Genomic DNA, 21442 nt, shown 5'->3' with positions numbered 1-21442 from the left:
TTCACCGACTCCACTCGTCAGCCGTGTGAACAACCGGGTCACTTTTCTTCATATGCTATAGACATCCGCGAGCGCTATTATGGAACTGACTGGTCAAAATGGTGGCAGAATGGTGCCACGGAAACTCGCTATGTGCTTTGCAACACCCGTTTACACTGCGCCCCAGAAGAATACACCGACTCTGCGTACGTGATACTAACTTTGGGTAACAGCACTAGGGCGAGGCACTTGTATACCTTCTTCAGTGCCCTTGAATGCACCTCAGCCAATATTTGGTTATTAATCACCATACACCTCATACTCTACTTCATCTTTATCACAGTCGCATCGACCAATGTGACTGTCGTCAGATAACACCGTTTTAACACGTGTTGTACGCTGCATACTACTTAGTTTATTGTCTATGATTTATCCGCACTGGGCGTCAAGTGGTCAAAGTTTCCGCCGCCCTCCACTATGGCGTCCCTCAGAATACTATTCTGGTTTTGAAACGTTAAGTTTCAACATTTATTATCTATGATACCAGGATTTCTATGATACCACATGAGCCCTGATCATTGAAATATTCGTCTGATTTGGTGGCAGTCTATGATAACATAATGTAAATAGCCGATACATCTTACTCGTCCCATTTGAGTACTTCTGGCTGTATGCCTTTAAGTAAATCTGATCACACAATAAAGTGGCACACGAGTGTAGCGGAGTCAATCTGCAAAGTGCATGAAACAAATAACGAACCTAATCAAAATATAGGGTAAAGATAACCTTTCCGCAGCCAATGAAAGCAAATCCCTGTAAATTTTTGAAGGCCCCCTATTAAACGGCTCTTGGGCACACACGATGATAATTAACAATGTTTCAATTTCTGATCCTGGCACAATCACTTCAGCCTTCAACACCTACTCGCACTTAGCCTTTAGGAATGACAACTAGGGAATTCCCGCTTTACATTCAAAATCTCACCCTAGGATCAACGATGCATTGGTGTCACTCGAGGGCGCCCTGAATCTCATTTTAAACTTAGACACCAAGAAACCATGTGGTCCCGACCGCATTCTGGCAGTTTCCTTAGTTACATATGCTATTTGGTGTAGCAGATACCTCACAAGGAACTTCAGAAAATCTCTTGTCAGCGACACTTTTTCCTCGTGAAAACGTGCTTCCATTCACCCCTGAATAAATCAGGTAATCTTCAATTAATAAACACTTAGAGACCCATCTATTTATCAGCATAGTCTTTTGAAATGCTATAGCATATTATCACCAAACGCATTGGAGAATTTGTTCAAACAACAGCAGCTCTTTAGACATAGGGGACCAGGTTGATACCATGTTGATCTGCTTTGCCGAAACCTTCGACGCTGTATCACTTCCTGAACTATTACACAAATCCCAAATAATGCATCAACGGTGCACAGGATATTCGACTTTCTTTTCCAGTGTTACCAATGTGTCTGCTTGAACTCTACTAATTCACCTTATCAGGAGTTCTTCCAGGCTTCTGTGCTAGGACCACTCAATTTCCGGCTAATGAACTCCCCTTACACACTTCCGTGAAAATAGGCCTTTTCGCAGATGACTGTGTCCTGTATCATACTGTTAAATACCCACTGGTGCATGCTATTCTTAATAATTCATTTTTTTTATTCTGTAAGTGGTGCCACGCTTCAAAAATGAGTATTAACGTCTCCAAGAAAGTAATTATGTCAATTACCAGATGTTGATGCCCATTCACCTTTGACTACGGTTTCAACGATGTCAGTTTATGCAGAGTGATCGATTTGTGATGTCTTGATATTATCATCATGCATAATTCATCATGGTCCGAACATATTATTCTCACATGCAATAGCACCCTTAGAAGTTTGGGTTTTCGCGCCGTATGCACCATCTTGCTTCTTAGAAAACCGAATCGCTTACCTACAAAACTCTCATTTGTCCCATTCTCGAATATGGTAGTGCGCTTTGGAACCCCCTCAAGAAATGTGACATCAAGAAACTAGAAGCTGTTCAAGAAAAGCTGTGCGCTTTGCATGCCAGATAAATGACAGGGAATTTTCCCCCAACGAATTTCCTTCTCCAGCAGGGTCTCACTACACTTACAAAGCGTCACCAAGTTGAATGCCTGAAGTTGCTGCGTATTTAGTCAACTCTCGATTAGGCACTGTAGAATCGTATATAAAATTTTGCAGTTCTTCGCCTGCGAGCACAGACCGCGCCCTCAACGATGCTGTTTTTTCAACCCACACTTAAAAGGGCAAATGGAGCATCCTCCCATCAAATATAGAAGGCTCGGTTTTGTTGTCTGGAAGTGTTCCTTTCCTCAGAAAGTAAAATTTAATAAAAACTTAAACTAGAGGCCCAGCGTAACCATAAGACGACCAACACGTAAAATAACACGCTTGTTTACGAGCAGGACATTGATAATTCATTTCAAATCTTCATCAGGGATTTAATGTCACGCAGGTATTCTACTGGAACATGTGCATCTGTTTTAGCATATCCGCAAGTAACAAAGGAAACTTGTTCTACATAGTGTCCGCAATGGGCATTCTTAGCTCTCACAAGGCGTATTGCCATGATTTTGGCGTGGCCGTTTAAACCTGCGCAAACACAAAGGCTTCATTTGAGTATGCGTGACCATACGCTGGTACCGAATTAGCTAAATGTAATTCAGCTAACTAATGTTTATTTTAAGAACAAATAAAATTTGATTTCGGTAAGGAAATTGAGAGGTATCAGGGCGAAAACAAAGTGTAACGCGCTGCAATGCCAGCAGTCGCCCATTGGGTAATCTTCCTAAAATATCTCGTCTTGTGTTAAGATCAGCGCCCATTCAAGGCAGAGCAACGGTATATCTGTAAATAACAACACTTAAATACTGAAGATTTGTTTAGGATGTTATGTATATAGCTACGCTACAAAACGTAAAAAGGTTTTTGTTTTCATATGAAAAAAAAATCATTCCGTGCCGGCCAGTCTGCAGTAAATTAGAAGTTGTATTTTAGGCGTTCTAACATCTTTCAAAATACATAACTAAAGAGACTCCTGACACATTAAATTGTTGCGGGGAGAGGCGATTAGGTGGCGATTAGATAGGGAGATTACTGTCCAAATATTCCTATCCTTGACTATTTTTCTATTTTTCGTGAATAAAGGCAAAAACTTCCTTTCTACCTCAGCCTTACAAAAACGGTGACAAAAGCAAATGACTCCATAGTTGCGTCAAAGTTTCTAAATTCGTTATAAGCGGTTTTCAATTTCCCTTTTATGTTCAGAGTACACTACAAATTACTTCCTTTTAAGGTCGTCCCACTTAGGGCTTGGTAAACAGCTTGACCAATTGGATCTGAATAATATTCTTTGATTCTATCCAACCATCGTGCATTTGGTTTAAGTCAGAAAATAAATAGCCAAACATAGCCGGTTCTACTTTTATCTCCAGCAGTTCGGAAAAACATTCATTGGAAAGCCGTACTTAAACTACACAAAAACCTAACGCCGAGTGACACAATGATCTTGTATATTCTTTGCTGCCACTTGCTGCGTTTTCTAAGCAAACAGGGTGGCCGCCAGATTTCAATGCAACATGAAGCTGCCTATGTCTCTTCCACAATTTTTATTTCCGTAATCCTGAAATAAAACCCATGTTGTTCCTGCCAGCTTCTTACGTTTTGTGTCACATGGCCCACTCTTGCAAAGTTCATGTGCCATTCTGCCATACCAGCATGTACTTCTACTTTTAAGTGCCCAACACTTCATCTGAATTGAACCACTTTCCAGCCCACGTAAACAAGGACCCTGATTAGGAATCTTTCAAGACTGCTATTCCTGATTTGTAACACCACTCCTCCCTGCAACGTCATAAATGGCATCGATAGTATTTAAATAAATAACAAATAAATAATTATATTGCTCTGTTCATTTATCGCAAACGTCAAAAAAGTGTGTTTGAGAAAAAAACGATGAAATAAAACGTGCGTCGGCCGGGAATCGAACCCGGGTCAACTGCTTGGAAGGCAGCTATGCTAACCACTATACCACCGACGCATTCATCCGTTGGGTTGTCTTCAGTTGTTCATGCGGTATACGCGTGGCGAAGTGCGGGAAGTAAGAGAGCGAGAAAACAGGTCAGAGCGCAGTTTCTATATCTGGCTCGGATACGCAGAATCGCGTATGTGCCGCCGTCGCGTATTGCCGTCGCGTAGACCACGTTTGCACAGAAACGCTCAACGGTCACAGCAGCGGCGAATACTGGTCTTCGTCGAAAGAGAGAATGGAACGCTTCTCAGGGCGAGCGCTAGCCCTCAGCATCATTTGTATGATGAGGCATAACCTACCCAACGAACTTCTATTGCTAACTAAATACCTATTTTGCCTGAAACGCTATACACATAATTTGCACTAGTACGGTGTATGTAAATCCTTTTTTTACTTGCGTATCCTCGTATTTTAATGCAATCGGCAAGTTGACTTCTGACGGACCCGTTTTTACCTATAGGTGATATTGTAATTTAATACGTGGAAACGTTTAAATCACGAATAACGTTCAGCAGCACAATGTCATGGGATGCACATGTCAATAATATTTCTTCAACACCCTCCATAATCATAACAATCACTTCACGTAACAGATATAGTTTTTCAACAAATAGCAAAACCTTTTGATTATGCGCTCTTTTATTCCAATATTAGCTATTATCTACTCGTCTGGGGCAACACAACTTTGGCAAAAGTATTAAAACTGCAAACTCTGAAAAATAAAATGCTCACTGCAATGATTATAGAGTCCCGCAATGGTTATAGAACCACAGCGACGAGTTCCAGGCATGGTGAAGTGAGACCCTTGATTGGAGCCACCCGTGGCTTAGCGAATAGCTGCTGTAGTCGAACCGCTCCAGCACTGTCTTCCATTCGTATGCATGCCACAGCTCCGTAGTTACACGGGCTAGCGACCGTGAATATGTCTAGCTAGTGAGTGCTGTTTAGAGAGATGATGCTATTTAGTTGATACCTCTTGAATCTAAAGTCCTGGAGGTCTTGAAGTTCCATAGTCCACTTGTCCCATTTGATCTTCAGTGTGTCGGGGAGAACGCTTTCCCAATCAAGTCCTTGCATCCATATCCTCTGAAAGAGTACTTCAACTCGAATTGTTAACGGTTCCAGCAGTCCTAATGGGTCTAAAATTTGTGATGAAGCCAGGAGCACAGTTTGCAGGGTACTAAGTCTCACTTTTAAGACTTTTTTCACAGACTTTAATTTCACTGAACTGATGTCGTCAGTGTAGTTCCAGGATAGCCCAAGAACCTTAGATAGTGAGACCTCCTCAGCTGACGTCTCTTCTGTCTTCTTGAGCTTCCCTCTTAACAGATCGCAGTTAGTTGACCACTTCTGCATTTTAATTCCGGCCAGCCCCATTATGGCCTTGGCCTCGTTGTATAGCTGTAGCAACGCAGTTGTAGTTGAAGCTTCGAAAACTAAATAATCGACGTAAAAGCTGGCTTTCAGTTTTGCAGCCGTAACATAGTAAATTTGTTTGACGTGATCGAAATGGTATTTCAAGGTTTCAGATAATAGGAACGGGCTTGCGGAAGTGCCGAATGAAACACTAGTTGTTCGCATTTTATGAATTTTGTTCTGCCTAACATTAGTAGCCCTTAAGATCACAAAAAACGAAGAGCATCTCTGTCTTCTTCTCGTATGCTGATTTGTAGAAACGCCTTGTACACGTCTGCTGTAATTTCGATGGTGAAAAGGCGAAACCTGATCACAACCTTAAGAAAGTCGCCATCTTCAACTTTTTCATCATGACCATTTTATATTGCATGATAGCTCTATCGTTCGATCTTGGTTTTGTCGTTTGATGACAGCCGCCTGACGAGTCCATGGAGTTTCGAAAGGGCTACTTTGCGATGGTCGGCCATGTCGACAAGAGGTGATTTCCACGGCAACGCAACTTCATAGCGTCCGTTCCGAAGATTGGCAGTGTTGTTGAATGCTTCTAAAACATCTGCTTCGCGCTGAGGCGTTGGCGTGTCAGCAGTGCCGATAACATCGAGGTCCCAAAATTTTTGCAATGGGAAGGCGATCTGGTCGCCTTCGTGGGAACCTGTTTGGAGAACACATACATGGGTGCTTGCTTTCTCACTCGTGCTTCCACCACCAGATAAGGGGCCTTGGAGAGTGCCACCCATTTTTGTGTTGATGGCGAGTAAGGCAGGGTTTTCTTCATCCCACTTCACTTCCCTCGTGCTGGGCATCAACTTCCAAAGCTGGTTCAATTCAACGAGGACGCTCACACCTGGCTCACAATCTACACTCGGGTAAACGACTGCGTCAGCCAGATGTTTCCCTTCCGCTGCGATGGCTTGAAGGAGATGACTCTGACTTGGTGCTTCAATCATTTCCTCACACATAAAGGGCACCACTATGGCGCAATGTCGATGGTCATGCTGTCAAGCTGACTGTGTAGCATGAACTTGATTATTTTGAACCTCCTTGTCGTACCACTGGCTCTACCAAACGCACTGATGGCGAGTTTGGTCTCGGCGATAGCCGGTAGGTTTAGCTTAGAAGCGACACTCTCAGCAACAAATGTTCGCTGGCGTCCATTATCCAGAACTCTGCGCACAAAACGACAATGTGACGAAGTGGTTATCCAAGCTAGAAACGTGTAGAGTAGAACGTCATTGATATGTCGGAAAGCTAAGATTTTTGAGTAGACACTTGCATCGTAGTAATCGGCTCGTTCTGAGAATTAGTCGATGGTATTTCCAAGCTACGAGCATTGCGCATCGAGAAGGCGTGTCGGCGTTTGCATGCCTTACTCCCCATCGGCAATCACGGACAAGATGTTCTTTTGTCGTGCACCAAAAACATCGATCATCTGTGACAAGTTTTTGGCGCTTCTCGGCAAGAGTGATGTCACTGATGCAGTGCTCTCTCTCGTGATCGGTAGTTAAGCAAAAAAAAGCAGGACGAGTGGGAAGACAGTGTCTTGCTCTGAAAAACCAATGCAGCAGGAGTCGCAGACGGCTTCTTGAATGATCTGTTAAATACTGAAACACTACTGCCACATGTCTCCGGTAACTTGTTAACTAACAACTCGTTTATAATAATAATAATAATAATAATAATAATAATAATAATAATAATAATAATAATAATAATAATAATAATAATAATAATAATTAATAAGTTGTTACATTATTATTATTATTATTATTATTATTATTATTATTATTATTATTATTATTATTATTATTATTATTATTATTATTATTATTATTATTATTATTATTATTATTATTATTATTATTATTATTATGTCTCTGAGGACTTGTTTGAAGGCCGTTTGAAGCCATGTCGTTGCACGATCACAAAATTTCTTCATGTGTCTTTTTGCCAACAAATAGACAAAAATTCAGCACATTCTATGTAGCTTGGAAGTTGATGTGATGCGAAGCATGCGGAGGAAAGGTGACTACGTTGTGATTTCTTTTCGAGCGAAATTTTGTGAAATGGTGCAAAACTTATGTAGAAATGTACGCACAAACATGTGTTTAACAGGGCGCATTTACTGTTGCAGAACGATGCCGACAACCCCCAACGCAGGCATTAGCAACATCAGATACTGTAAGCTGACATATAGTGCGTGTGCCAGTACGAATGGTGGACCTGGACACTGATAGATAATTGAGTTTCAGTGTATCGCGCTTCGCTATGATGGTCGTTAACCCAATGTAATGGCTGTTTAATAGGAGCACGTATGCACTATTCATAAGATTGGACATCTAGCACTGCAATCGCAATTGATGTTTCACGAACATTACGGCATACTTCAGAGCCATTTCCCTGATGTGGCATGGCTCTGTGGCAGAACGTTTGGTTGCCACGCAGAATGGGTTCGTTTTCTACTGAGACCCTGCCAATTTTTCTTACCATTTCTCGGGTCAACGCCGCTTATGTGGACTTTTTATTAACGCTCACACGTTAATGTTACAAATGTCTGTACTCGGCCTTCGTGGTTTAATATAATCTACAAATTACCTGTAACCTATACCGGCACATCAGTGGCACATAACCACACGCGGATATGTGCCACTGTTTCGTGGAAAGTGTCTGACGGCGTACGTGACGGTATTATGACGTTATTTATGTCATGACGAGCGATTCATAACCGTCAAACCACCTTTACTTTCCATACTAATTCTTCTTCGCCGCAAATTAAGGAGGTCATCACGGGAGCAGGCGAACGCGGTCGGCTAGATAGAAAGACTGAAAAATGGATACGCGAACAAAACTCTAAAAATGCTTGCAGTACGCAAAAAAAATGCTTCACATTTAAAGACAGTTCCGAGCATTAAGCGATGATGGGATACAAGATAAGGACCACTGAGAAACCATTTGTGCGAATAATATAGTTTCTTGAGTTCTTCAAACTGAAACTGCCGGAAGAAAGCGGCATGCTACGTCAAGATAACTTCGTATAGGTAAGCGCTTCTTCCATTAGATACAGCACCAGCACCAGTGGCGCTATAGTTTCACGCTAGAGAGTGGCATCAAAATTTCTGCGGTCATTTCCACGCGTATTGTGGCGCTTGCAAGTGGCTAAGTGGCTAATCCCATTTGACGTTAAATTGCTATGTTGGCCTATAGATAGAAAGTGACAAGGAAAGAAATGTGTGCGTGGAATGAGGGTGGGGGATTAGCAGTCGTGCTGGACTCCGCGTAAATACTCTCACGCGAGCTGCAGGTGGCCGACCCGGGCTCCCATTATCATCTTTACTTAGCTCTATATTGTTGACACACAAATTACCACAAAGTTGTTGGGTTGCTGTTTCTAATATAAATGGCTTGCTCTTATATACGCAACGTCTCAATGTACAGTGATTTTTTTATTTGCCAGGGCCAACCGCAATGTATGGATACTTTGAAAAGAAAATGTGCAGCTGTAATATCACGCTCCTGTCGTTCAGGGGAAACAATGGCGTACGCATGCACATAAGTGTACACCGGCGAGTTCCAGCTGAGACCATGCAACACCTGTATTCTGTTGCGGCTGCTTCTACTCGTTCTCTTCAAGCGGTCTGCTCCTGAGTCTGAAATCAACCCCTGTTAGGCTTGCCGAATGTGAAATACCTATAAACACCACATAACAACCTGATTAGTGGACGTTTTTTCATACCAGTGACCAATGAGAAGCAAGACGTAAAAGGTGGAAGTCACTCGGTTTGGTGTGGGCCAGCCAAATGCAGACACGACAGGACACATCGACGTATTTTCCCTTACTCTTCTCACGCCCTTACGATACGCGTTTTCCGTTTGAAGCACTGAAGGCCGCTTTCCGATCGGGGGCGTCGGTGGTATAGTGGTTAGCATAGCTGCCTTCCAAGCAGTTGACCCGGGTTCGATTCCCGGCCGACGCATGTTTCTTTTTCTTTGTTGCAAAGCTTTTTCAAAGGTTGGGTTGCGATGTGAAATACACCGTTTCTTGTATCGCAGGAATTCCGCTGTTTGATGGGAACTCCCAGCTATTTCAAAGGTTTTAGAGATAGCTTTTTCAAAGCCTCCTTAAGCAAGTGCATTTTTAATGCTTGAGTCGGGCTTACCTATAATAACTTTTGGCACTGGTAACGCCTTCATATTGAGTGACACTGTGGCTGCTTGATAGTTAAGCAGCCGAATGTTGATGTAGAGAACGCGCGCGCGATTACTGGTCGTGGTGGCATCACTCTGATGGGGCAGAAATGCAAACTAACCTGTGCCTATACATTTAGAAGCATGAAAAAAGAGTCACAATGGTAAAAATTATGCATGTCATACTGTTGGCGCCTGAATGTCGATATTTTTTGTAGTGGGCTTTGAATAATGCGTCTTATTGCTTCCTTTGTCGACTTCATGACCCCGTGACATATGGTGGAGGCACTTCCCGGCTCATGTACCGAACGCCCCTCTACAGTGGTGAGTCAATGCCACACCGTCAAGGAGACATTCACGCCAACCCCAACCAGTGAGCCAGCCGCAGGCAACGAAGTCTTCCACCAGAGTTTGGGCTTCTACCAGACAACGTGCGTGACCTTGACGGCAACAACAATGACAGCCACTGCGTTACTACCTGTGATTGGGATTGAGCGGCCGAAGGAGCCGCCTATCTTTATGGGTTCAGCATGTGAAGACTCTGACCCCCGTATTCACAAACGCTCCTCGACTCCACTTTCTCCCTTCACTTGACAGAGTTGACCACTGCGCCACAGCTCGGCACAAAAGTGACGCTGCGCGACTCAAGAAGCGCAGCAGATTATCGCTGATATGCAGTAACTTGCCGTGTCTAGAGACGGTGCTCCCGTCGGCTTTCTCAAGTGCAGGTGGAGCGTTGAGTGAAGGGACGTTCTATTATGCGGGGGTGAGACACAGCTTGAGTGTAACGAGAGGACTGTGCCGTTCAAAAACTGGGACCCAGATAACATGCTTCCCTTTGTATGTATCTCGTTGGAAGACTGTGATAGGACCTGACTGAAGAACAGATTCCGCTCTTACGAAGTGGAACAGCTTCCTCGCAACTCTTACAAGCGTCGATCGTAACAAAATGGCCCGAATAAGACTGCCACCATCCTTACGGAGGAGATGACACGGCTTTACCAGCATCCGGCGATGACATGCCTGAGGACAAAAACGTCCATTTTCACATGAGAGGAGTGAAGGAAGAACTTTTCGTGTACTTGCATGCAACTCAGTGAAGATGGTCTTGGAACTAGCTTTGGAGGCCAAAATCATCCAGAAGGCGTGAAAAATACGCAATCTAGAGTGATGTTAAAGCGCTCGGAACCAATGACTTGAGCTAGACAATCAGGGTGGTCAGGCGTGAAGAGCTGCCGATGTTCTCCAGATCGCCAACTGAAGTAAACTCGATATGCGAGATCGTTAATGAAAAACACCAGCAGTCGTTTGGTGCCCCTCAACAACTAAAGCCTCTGCCGCAGGTCTTGAGCTACGCTGCCGCAGCACGACCGAACGTACCCTCTCGACGACCCCTGCAGGACACCGTACAGCAGCACTACCATCGCCATACGGCACCGCCACCACCACCGCCGTTATGCCACTCACCAGCCGTCCAGCGGTACCCGCCGAGGAAGGCCTACGTTTGGCGCACTCGACTCACCTCTATTACTGCGGAGAAGCCAGTCACACGTATCGCCGCTGCCAATACCGTGAGATCGGTCCTCGGAGTCCTGTGACTATGTTTCAATCTTTCCTATCTCTCCTATCCCTCGATATCTCCTCGCTCGCTGTCCCAGCGCATCACTGTCTCTCTCTATATCTTTAATCCTATCCTTTTAATCCCTCCTCACCCCCATCCCTTGTGAGCTACTGTTGAGGTGTCGCACTTTGATGCTGACAGTTACGGTGCTCACTTTTCTCTTCTTTTCCCTCTTATAAACATAAACACTTCCCCCGTGAGATCGGACTGCGCGGCTCCGTCTTGAACGCGCTGCTCCCGCAGCCAGGAGAACAGCCACGTGACATCGCCGACTACCTCGCAGGAGCACAGTAGTCTCTCCAACGACTTTGCTGTCCGCCATCGCTGGGCAGCTAGGCATCACCGCATTCAAGGCCCTGCTCAGAGCCGATCTCCGAGCCGTTACTACCCAAGATTCTCTGCTACCGCCGCCACCGCCAGTAACAACGACGCCACGAAATCACAAGAGCCTGCAGCAGCCTCCATGCAGCTGCGACTTCCAAACATCGTGGCCAGAAGAACACCTGACGACACAACTTGTTAGCTGCCGAGCAAACCGACGCAGCCTGATACACAATTCAAAACGACTAACAAGCGACCACGACGTTCTCACCGACGGCCACAACGTCACCACTCTCGTCGACACAGTAGCCGACTTCTGCTAATATAAGAGGGCTTTTCACCGCCAAGCTTAAGAAAATAAAGACCGCTTACCATAAACCGTTTACCATAAACCAGCAAAAACCAGAAAATAAATCAGTTCTTTCTATATAATTGACATTTGGCAAAACTCACGATCAAGATGTGGTTGAACAGTTTAAGTGCCTCGGCGTGGTTTTAGGGGTGAAGCTCCTTAAAGCGGCACCCGTTCGTCCTTCGTCGTAGTGCGTAATCTGTCTTACGTTTTGACCTGCAAGGTGGTGCTGGTGGGAGATTTCTCCTGTGCGTTGTTGAACGATGAAAAACTCGCAGCGTGTGCGTTAACTAAAATCCAAATTCTCTTGTCTCTCATTCCCCATTAGCAGCCATTGGCATGCACAATTAGCACTATCTGACAGGAAAGGGCTGCTACGTTGTACTCGTGGGGCGTAACCTCCTTGGTTTTAGAAAGGTTTAGCGAGCGTTGGGCTGCAGTGCCATGAATACAGTGAACTAGTTTATACCATGAACTTGAGGTGGTTAAAGGTGGGAAGCAGGCATGAAGAGCAAGCCGTAAAAAATTCCGCCATATCCACGAAGTGAATGATGATGAGTGGGCGAAGCTCCGGAGGTAAACCTGGTAAACCATGAATCCTCTGTACATTTTGCCCACTCGATTTTATTACATCGCTCCCCCTAGCGTACGTCGCCGCACTAAATCGAACGATTGCCTTCAACAAATGACACGCGCCATACGTGACATCATTCCTAATTTATAAGATCTCGCGTCTTTCATCAATTACAAGTACCGCTTTCTAGTTTATAACATCTTGCATCTTTTCATCATCAGCTACAAGTACCACCATCTAGTAAACACTACAAGAACTAAACGAGAGGTGGCTACATACAGGAGACGGTACCGCCATCTAGTGAACACTGCAAGAACTAAACTAGAGGTGGCTACATACAGGGGACGGTACCGCCATCTAGTGAACACTGCAAGAACTAAACTAGAGGTGGCTACATACAGGCTACAGGGGACGCACAGCCCACGCCCTAAGGAGCTTCGCCCCTAAAAGCGTGCGTGTGCCACCTCTTGTTTAGTCCTTGGAATGTCCGCTGTATGGCGGTACTTCTATATGCGGAATATATCATGAAAAGATGCGAGATGGTGGTACTTGGAGTTTTGATTAGATGGACGAGCGGACACACAGACAGATGCTTGGACGGACGCATGAATGGCTGCACGGACGGATGGACGCATGGACGGACGCAGGGGCGGTTGCGTGGACGAACGCAAGGACAGACGCGCGGATGGACGTGCGGACGCACGAACAGACGCCCGCACGGCCGAGTGGATGGACGCACGGGTGATCACACAGATGGACACATGGACGGACGGAAGCAAGAACAAATGGATGGATGGATGCTTCGCCCCAGTCTCCATCATTTACCCCGTGGATATGCTGCCATTTTTTTCCTACTCTATGTCTTGGGAGCAGCATGTGGACCACATTTCAACAAAATCGGCTGAAATAACTGGGATCATAAGCAGGCTCAAATACGTTCTTCCAAAACAAACACAAATACTACTGTACATTTCCCTCTTTTACTCGCATTTCAACTATTGCCACTTAGTCTGGGGAACGGCAACTCCCGGCTGTCTTCAAGGTTTGCAACCTTTTGCAAAACAGATTCCTTCGTCACTTTCATATTGTACCTTGGCACTCACCGAGTGCAGATCTCTTTTTGCAAAGTAATATAATAAAGATCCACAACTTAAGCAAATTTCGTTTGAGTGTCAGGTTCTAACATAAAATTCGAAAGAATATAAATCATTTACGATACCTTTCTGATTTGCATGCCCAAGAAATAGCGTTTTGACCGGGCATCGAGAGTCTTGGGTTGTGCGGGCACCCCGAATGAACTCGGATCGACAACGTCTGCCTTGTACTCTTCCTTATCTTCTGAATTCATATCTACAAAGTGGTTTGGATGTCTTCAGATCTTCAAAAAGTGCTTTGCGTGCTACGCATGTTAATATGTAGATTTCGTTTCTCTCAGCGCTTTTTTGCTCTTTTTATTCTTTATATGCATCTTTGTGGTTGTTTATTGTGAATATTATTTACACCGTGACTTATATTCCCTTAGAGATTCCGCTTTTCTATTTGTTGATTATTGTTTATTTGCCATTACACTATGGTATTGCTGTTGTTTAATGAACCTTGCTGCAAGCTGCTGCTGCTGCTGAGAAATAGGGGGCCGCGGCTTTGTTAGGCTATCTTTGACAGGTTTTTCTCCGCCTCCACTATCAATACACATACGAGGCAGAAATAAAGAATTTCAATTTCAATTTGTTTAAAAAAAACACGAAATCCGCATAGCTGACAGCCACCTAATAACGCCAGCTGGAGTTTGCACAGCAAGACTTATCCTCAATAACCTCATATATCCTGCTAGCTGTGTAACCCTACAACATTGCTCCAGGATTGTGATACTTGGGATGAACTTCTTAAGTTACCACGGCGGCATCATTGACATGAGGGCTGAGTCAATAACGCTTTTCACGGAAAGAGCACTGCCGTCGCACACGCTGCCAAGAAGGCACGCCTTGAATGTGGGGGAAGACAAAGTCGCCATTTCTTCTCGCTTCAGCGTCAGCATTTTCGCCAGCCCTCAAAGATGAACAGACATACAAGGCGTCATTGAAAGTGACCAGCATCTGTTGCTTAGCTGTGAACTTGATGTCACCAGTGAAATAGTCTTGATGCGAGGAGGGAATGCAAGAGTGATGCTCACGAACTTCAGCGACGAGTACAGCAAGTCTGCAAAGGCACGAAGGTTGCCTGCATTGAAGAAATACTGGAAACCAGCAACTGTTTCGTCGTCTTCGATTTTGCCAAATGCACTCCGACGCCTCAAGCGCTTCGACCGGCTTTTGACGTAATCCGAGCCTTCCGACGCATGAATGAAAGCAGCTCAGAAACCTGCTCCTGAATAACACGATGTCTCCGTGGCGCAATTTGCTAGCGCGATCGGCTGTTAACCGAAAGGTTGGAGGTTTGAGCCCTCCCGGGAGTGGTATGTTGCTTTTTCAGGTGCGGCGATGGCGTAGTGGTTAGAGCATCCGCCTCGCATGCAAGAGGTCCGTGGTTCAAATCCCGGTGCCGCGCAGTTCCCAACCGGATTTTAAAAAAATCCGCGTGTTCAAGGAACTGCATTAAGAGGCCTGGGGTGTGGCCTCACCGGTTACCACCGCCGGGAACGCACTCCCTCACTAGAGAAGCATTGGCCACCCTGGTGCAGTATCTGGCCACTTCCTCCCACATGCATACGTCAAATAACTCACGGCCCTCAGTCCCCAGCAACTGTAGAGCAACTGACCACGGCGGCGGTCAGATCTGCAACGCAGCAGAGGGTGCTAAGAATCTCTGGATCCGGACAGGCCGCCATTGGAACCTGAACTTGACAACGTTTAACGCTAGAACCTTATCTAGTGAGGGAAGTCTAGCTGTACTATTCGAGGAGCTAGAGGGTGTTAAATGGGATATAATAGGGCTCAGTGAGGTTAGGAGGACAGATGAGGCCTATACGGTGCTACAGAATGGGCACGTTCTTTCCTATCGGGGCTTGGCTGACAAAATAGAACTGGGAGTGGGATTCCTAATTCACAGAAACATAGCTGGCAACATAGAGGAATACTATAGCATTAATGAAAGGGTGGTAGGTATCGCAATTAAACTGAATAAGAGATACAAGATGAAGGTGGTACAGGCCTACGCGCCTACATCCAGCCATGATAACGCTCCAGTTGAAGGCTTCTATGAAGATGTGGAATCGGCAATGAGTAAGGTAAAAACACAATATACAATACTGATGGGAGACTTTAATGCAATGGTAGGGAAGAAGCAGGCTGGAGAGCAGCCAGTGGGAGATTATGGCATCGGCACTAGAAACGCCAGAGGAGAGCTACTAGTAGATTTTGCAGAACGCAATAATTTAGGGATTTTGAATACCTTCTACAGAAAACAAGGAAACCGTAAGTGGACAAGGAGGAGCCCTAATGGCGAAAATAACAACGAAATAGACTTTACAATGAGTGTACACCCAGGAATCGTGCAGGATGTGGAAGTGGTTGGCAAGGTACGATACAGTGACCATAGAGTTGTACGGTCTCGAATTCGCCTAGACTTGAAGAAGGAACGACAGGAACTGATACGCAAGAAGCCAATCAATGAGCTAGCACTGAGAGGGAAAGTACAGGAATTCAGAGTGTCACTGCAGAACAGGTACTCGGCTCTTAGTGAGGAAACCAGCCTTAGCGTAGATACAATGAATGATAATCTGACGAGTATCATTACAGAGTGTGAAGTGGAAGTTGGAGGCAGGGTAGTTAGACAGGACACTGGCAAGCTTTCCCAGGAAACGAATAACCTAATTAAGAAGCGTCAAATCATGAAAGTTTCAAGTACAACAGACAAAAAAGAACTGGCAGAGCTTTCGAAGTTGATTAATAGACGTAAAGTATGAGATGTAAGAAAGTATAACAAGGAGAGAATTGAACACGCTCTGAAAAACGGAGGAAGCGTCAAAGCAGTGAAGAGGAAACTTGGGATAGGCAAAAGTCAGATGTATGCACTAAGGGACAAAGAAGGCAAAATAACTACCAATATGGATAGGATAGTTAAAATAGCGGAGGAGTTTTACACAGATCTGTACAGTAGCCGAGACAACCACGACCTTAATACTATAAGAACTAGCAGTAACCCAGATGACACCCCACCATTAATGATAGAAGAAGTCAGAAAAGCTTTGAAGAACATGCAAAGAGGCGAAGCTGCTGGTGAGGATCAGGTAACATCAGACCTGCTGAAAGATGGAGGACAGATTGTGTTAGAAAAACTAGCCACCCTGTTTACGAGATGTCTTCTGTCGGGAAGGGTACCAGAGTCTTGGAAGAACGCTAACATCATCTTAATACATAAGAAAGGAGATGACAAGGACTTGAAGAATTACAGGCCGATCAGCTTGCTCTCTGTAGTATACAAGCTATTTACAAAGGTAATTGCTAACAGAGTAAAGAAAACATTAGAACTCAATCAACCAAAGGAACAAGCAGGATTTCGAACAGGCTACTCAACAATTGACCACATTCATACTATCAATCAGGTAATAGAGAAATGCTCAGAGTATAACCAACCACTATACATAGCCTTCATAGATTACGAGAAGGCGTTTGATTTAGTAGAAATATCAGCCGTCATGCAGACACTGCGGAATCAGGGCGTAGATGAAGTATATATAAACATTCCGTAAGAAATCTACTCGGGATCAACTGCTACCATAGTGCTTCATAAAGAAAGCAACAGAATACCAATCAAGAAGGGTGTAAGGCAGGGGGACAAAATCTCCCCAATGCTATTTACCGCGTGCTTACAGGAGGTTTTCAGAAGCCTAGAATGGGAACAGTTAGGGATAAGAGTTAATGGAGAATACCTTAGTAACTTGCGCTTCGCCGATGACATTGCATTGCTGAGTAACTCAGGGGACAAATTGCAACTCATGATTACGGAGTTAGACAAGGAGAGCAGAAAGGTGCGTCTTAAAATTAATCTGCAGAAAACAAAAGTAATGTACAACAACCTTGGCGAGGAGCAGCGCTTCGAGATAGGTAATAGTGCACTTGAAGTTGTAAAAGATTGTCTACTTAGGGCAGGTAATAACTGCAGAGCCTAACCACGAGATTGAAGTAGCTAGAAGAATAAGAATGGGGTGGAGCACATTCGGCAAGCACTCTCAAATTATGACAGGTAGATTGCCACTATCCCTCAAGAGGAAGGTATATAACAGCTGTATTTTGCCGGTACTTAGCTACGGAGCAGAAACCTTGAGACTTACAAAGAGGGTTCAGCTTAAATTGAGGACGACGCAGCGAGCAATGGAAAGAAAAATGGTAGGTGTAACCTTAAGAGACAAGAACAGAGCAGAGTGGATTAGGGGACAAACGGGGGTTAAGTATATCATAGTTGAAATAAAGAAGAGAAAATGGACATGGGCCGGGCATGTAGCACGTAGACAGGATAACCGCTGGTCATTAAGGGTAACTAACTGGATTCCCAAAGAAGGGAAGCGGGTTAGGGGGAGACAGAAGGTTAGGTGGGCAGATGAGATTAAGAAGTTTGCGGGTATAAATTGGCATTGGCAGCAGCAAGCACAGGACCGGGTTAACTGGCGGAACATGGGAGAGGCCTTTGTCCTGCAGTGGGCGTAGTCAGGCTAATGATGATGATGATGATTATGATGAATAACCAGAACTGCTCTTTGTCATCGTCAAGAATTCGACAGGCCCCCGACGCCAAGCATCGAATCGTAACTCTAAAAAGTGCAAGCACACTTTGTCAGAGCCCGTACAGAGTGACAACGGGACAACGCGAAGCAATTAAGAAACACATCGATGACATGCTACGTGACGACATCATCCAGCCTTCAAAGAATCCATGGGCGTCACTGGTGGTATTAGTGAAGAAGATTGTCGGAACTCTACGCTTCTGCGGCGACTATCGCCGCCTGAACAAAGTCATGAAAAAGGACCTGTACCCGCTCCCACGGATAGACGACGCCCTAGATCGACTTTACTATGCAAGGTATTTTTTTTCGATGGAGCTGAAGATTACCTATTGGCAAACCGAAGTCGACGAGAGAGACCGAGAAAAGACTGCCTTCATAACACCGGACAGCCTATTCAAGTTCAAGGTTATACCCTTTTGTCTTTGCTCAGCACTTGCGACTGTCCAATGAGTCATGGAGGCAGTGTTGGCTGGATTGAATTCGCAGACTTGCCTAATCTATTCAGAATCAAATTCAGAATCAAATTTTATTGTTACTATGAAGTAAAGTCATTACAGACAGTATACAGAAGGAGGTCGCGTAGTTGGAGACTGAATTGGGACCACCTGTGCATGATGAACATAAAAACAAATAAAACATAGCTTCGACAGGAAGGGAAAAATTCCAATAATCATAATGATATGGGTGATCAAGCACATTTCTTAATATAAAGAAACCATGTAAACACGAGATGTAAAGAGAAAAAAGGAAAAAATATATATAAATATATACACACATATATACACACATACATATATACACACATACATATGCACATATATATATACACACATATATATACACACATACATACATGTGTGAGAGCATGCTTTAGGGGCTATGAGAATGAAGTGCTACGTGTTGTATTGGTTGACAAAGAGCTTTTTTAATTCTTTTACAAACGAGTGTGGATTCATTACTTTTAAGGTGGATGGAAGTGAATTCCATATGGAAAGTGAGCTAAAATGAGCGGTTTGTTTGCCATAGTTAGTCAGGGCTTTCGGTAAGATGAAGTTTTTGTGGTAAGCAAATCTAGTGTTGTTGGTATTGAGAAGTGAGGAGGATGGGATGATGGAAATGGGAAATAGCTCATTGATATGCTTGGATAAACATATGACTAGATTATACTTAACCATATCGCGCACTGTAAGGATGTTGTAGCTGTAGAATAGTTGTTTTGAATCGGTGTAATGTGAACTAAAAGTGACTATTTTAGTTGCTTTGTTTTGAACAGTCTGTAACGGTGCGAGGTGAGTGTTGTAGGTAGTGCCCCAGATAGTTATACAGTAGTTGATGTGAGAATGAACAAATGCGTAGTATAGTGACAATAGAATGGAACGTGAAAAAAAAGGGCGAGACCGAATGAGGATGCGTATACCATAACACAGCTTTTTCTTGACATCTAAAATATGAGAGTGGAATTTCAAGTTTCTATCTAGTTTGACGCCCAAGTAAACACAATCATTACTAGCGTGGATCGAATGATTTGGTATACTAATTGAGGGATCTGTTACTAGCGATCGCTGATGTGATGAAAAGAGAATGAGTTGGGTTTTTTGAGGATTGAACTGTAATTTGTTTAGCTTACACCAGTGTAGTATATTGCGAAGATCTGTGCTCAGCTTATTTATTAAACAGTCTATGCTATTATCGGAACTAAAACTCGTCGTATCATCAGCGTAGAGCAAATATTTACAGTGTATGATAAAATTAGGTAGATCGTTGATATAGATTAAAAACAAAAGTGGGCCCAGAATGGACCCTTGTGGTACTCCTAATGACGTTGTGTTTTTCTTGAGCTTCGACAAACGCCTGGAGTGCCTTGAATCTCTACTTCAAGCATTAAGGAACCCTGGACGCATCCTAAAGTTAGAAAAATGCTGCTTCGCACACAAGGAGCGTCTGTTTATGAGTCACGTGATCAGTAAGACTGGTGTGCGGCCAGACCCGCAGAAAATAGCTGTCACCACAGCCTTCCCGCCACCCAACACCAAGGAGCGTTGGCGCCATTTTATCGGCTTGTGTGCCTATTACAGACGCTTCGTCAAGGGCTTTTTACAGATGGCCGAGCCACTAACGCAGCTACCGAAGGCCGACGTCGATTTCAAGTGGGTAGCGCCGCAAGAGGAAACATTTCAAGAACTAAAGCGACGCTTGCAGACCCCTCTGATATACTTGCGCATTTCGATGAATACGCCCATTAGGATATCCACACTGACGCAAGCAGCGTAGGTCTCGGGGCTGTTCTTGTGCGGAAGATTTACGGAGAAGAAAGGGCTATCAGTTATGCTAGTCGGTCTCTGTTGAACGCAGAACGCAACTATTTCCATAAAAAAAAAAGAGTGCGTTGTTCTCATCGGGGCTACGTTAAAGTTGCGCCCCTATCTCTATGACAGGCCCTTCAATGTTGTGAGCTACCTCAACGCCTTGTCCTGGCTAGGAAACTTGAACGATCGTTCAGGTCGTCTTGCACGATGAAGTATAAGAATTCAACAATTCGATGTTAGCGTCGTATACAAATGCAGAAGAAAGCACTCTGACGCCGACCGCCTGTCCCATTCCCCTGTTGACCCACCACCGCTGAATGACGAGGACAGTGGTTATTTCTTAGGAACTGTAAGTGTCGATGACTTCGCAAAACTGCAGCGAGCCAACTCTGAAATTAAGGGTCTTGTGAAATACACCTCAAAGTTCCAAAGTTTCTCAAAGTTCAAAGCGAGGGCTCGCGTCGTTCTTCTTGCGGAACAACGTTTTCGAGGAGAAAAAAAAACTCGCGACGTCGGGCTAAGTATCTCATCATAGTATCTTCGGCGTTACGTCCAGAAGTTTGGGATGCTCTGCATGAAGACGCGAGGACTACACACAATGGATTCTCCCGTACGTTAACTAGGATACAGTAAAAGCACTACTGGCCGCGCGTCATCACCTACGAGATCACTACGTAAAGACCTGCCGAAACTGTCAGCAATGGAAGACACCACGAACTAGGCCAGCTGGACTTCTGCAGCCCATCTAGCCACCTCGTGGGCATTTTAAGCAAATCGGCATGAATCTACCGGGGTCGTTCTCAACATCACCTTCCATAAGCAAATGGATTGCCGTAGCTCCTAACAGCCTCGAGCATCCGCTACGCCCAGACAAGGGCACTGTTCTAATACAGAAATGTCGAGGTGGCAT

General features: G+C 44.5%; 2 non-coding genes across 2 annotated transcripts; one reads left to right on the top strand and one right to left on the bottom strand.

The window, feature by feature from the left end:
* Positions 1 to 3978: 3978 nt before the first annotated feature.
* TRNAG-UCC (transfer RNA glycine (anticodon UCC)) lies at positions 3979 to 4050 on the bottom strand. The gene has a single exon. It is a non-coding gene; the product is annotated as a tRNA-Gly (tRNA).
* A 5306-nt stretch (positions 4051 to 9356) lies between these two features.
* Positions 9357 to 9428, top strand: TRNAG-UCC (transfer RNA glycine (anticodon UCC)). Its single transcript has one exon. It is a non-coding gene; the product is annotated as a tRNA-Gly (tRNA).
* The last annotated feature ends 12014 nt before the right edge of the window (positions 9429 to 21442 follow it).

Source organism: Rhipicephalus microplus, chromosome 8 (genome assembly GCF_043290135.1).
Source record: "Rhipicephalus microplus isolate Deutch F79 chromosome 8, USDA_Rmic, whole genome shotgun sequence".
Classification (NCBI taxonomy): Eukaryota; Metazoa; Arthropoda; class Arachnida; order Ixodida; family Ixodidae; genus Rhipicephalus; species Rhipicephalus microplus.
The sequence above is the reverse complement of the archived record's forward strand: the minus strand, read 5'-3'. Positions and strand labels throughout refer to the sequence as shown.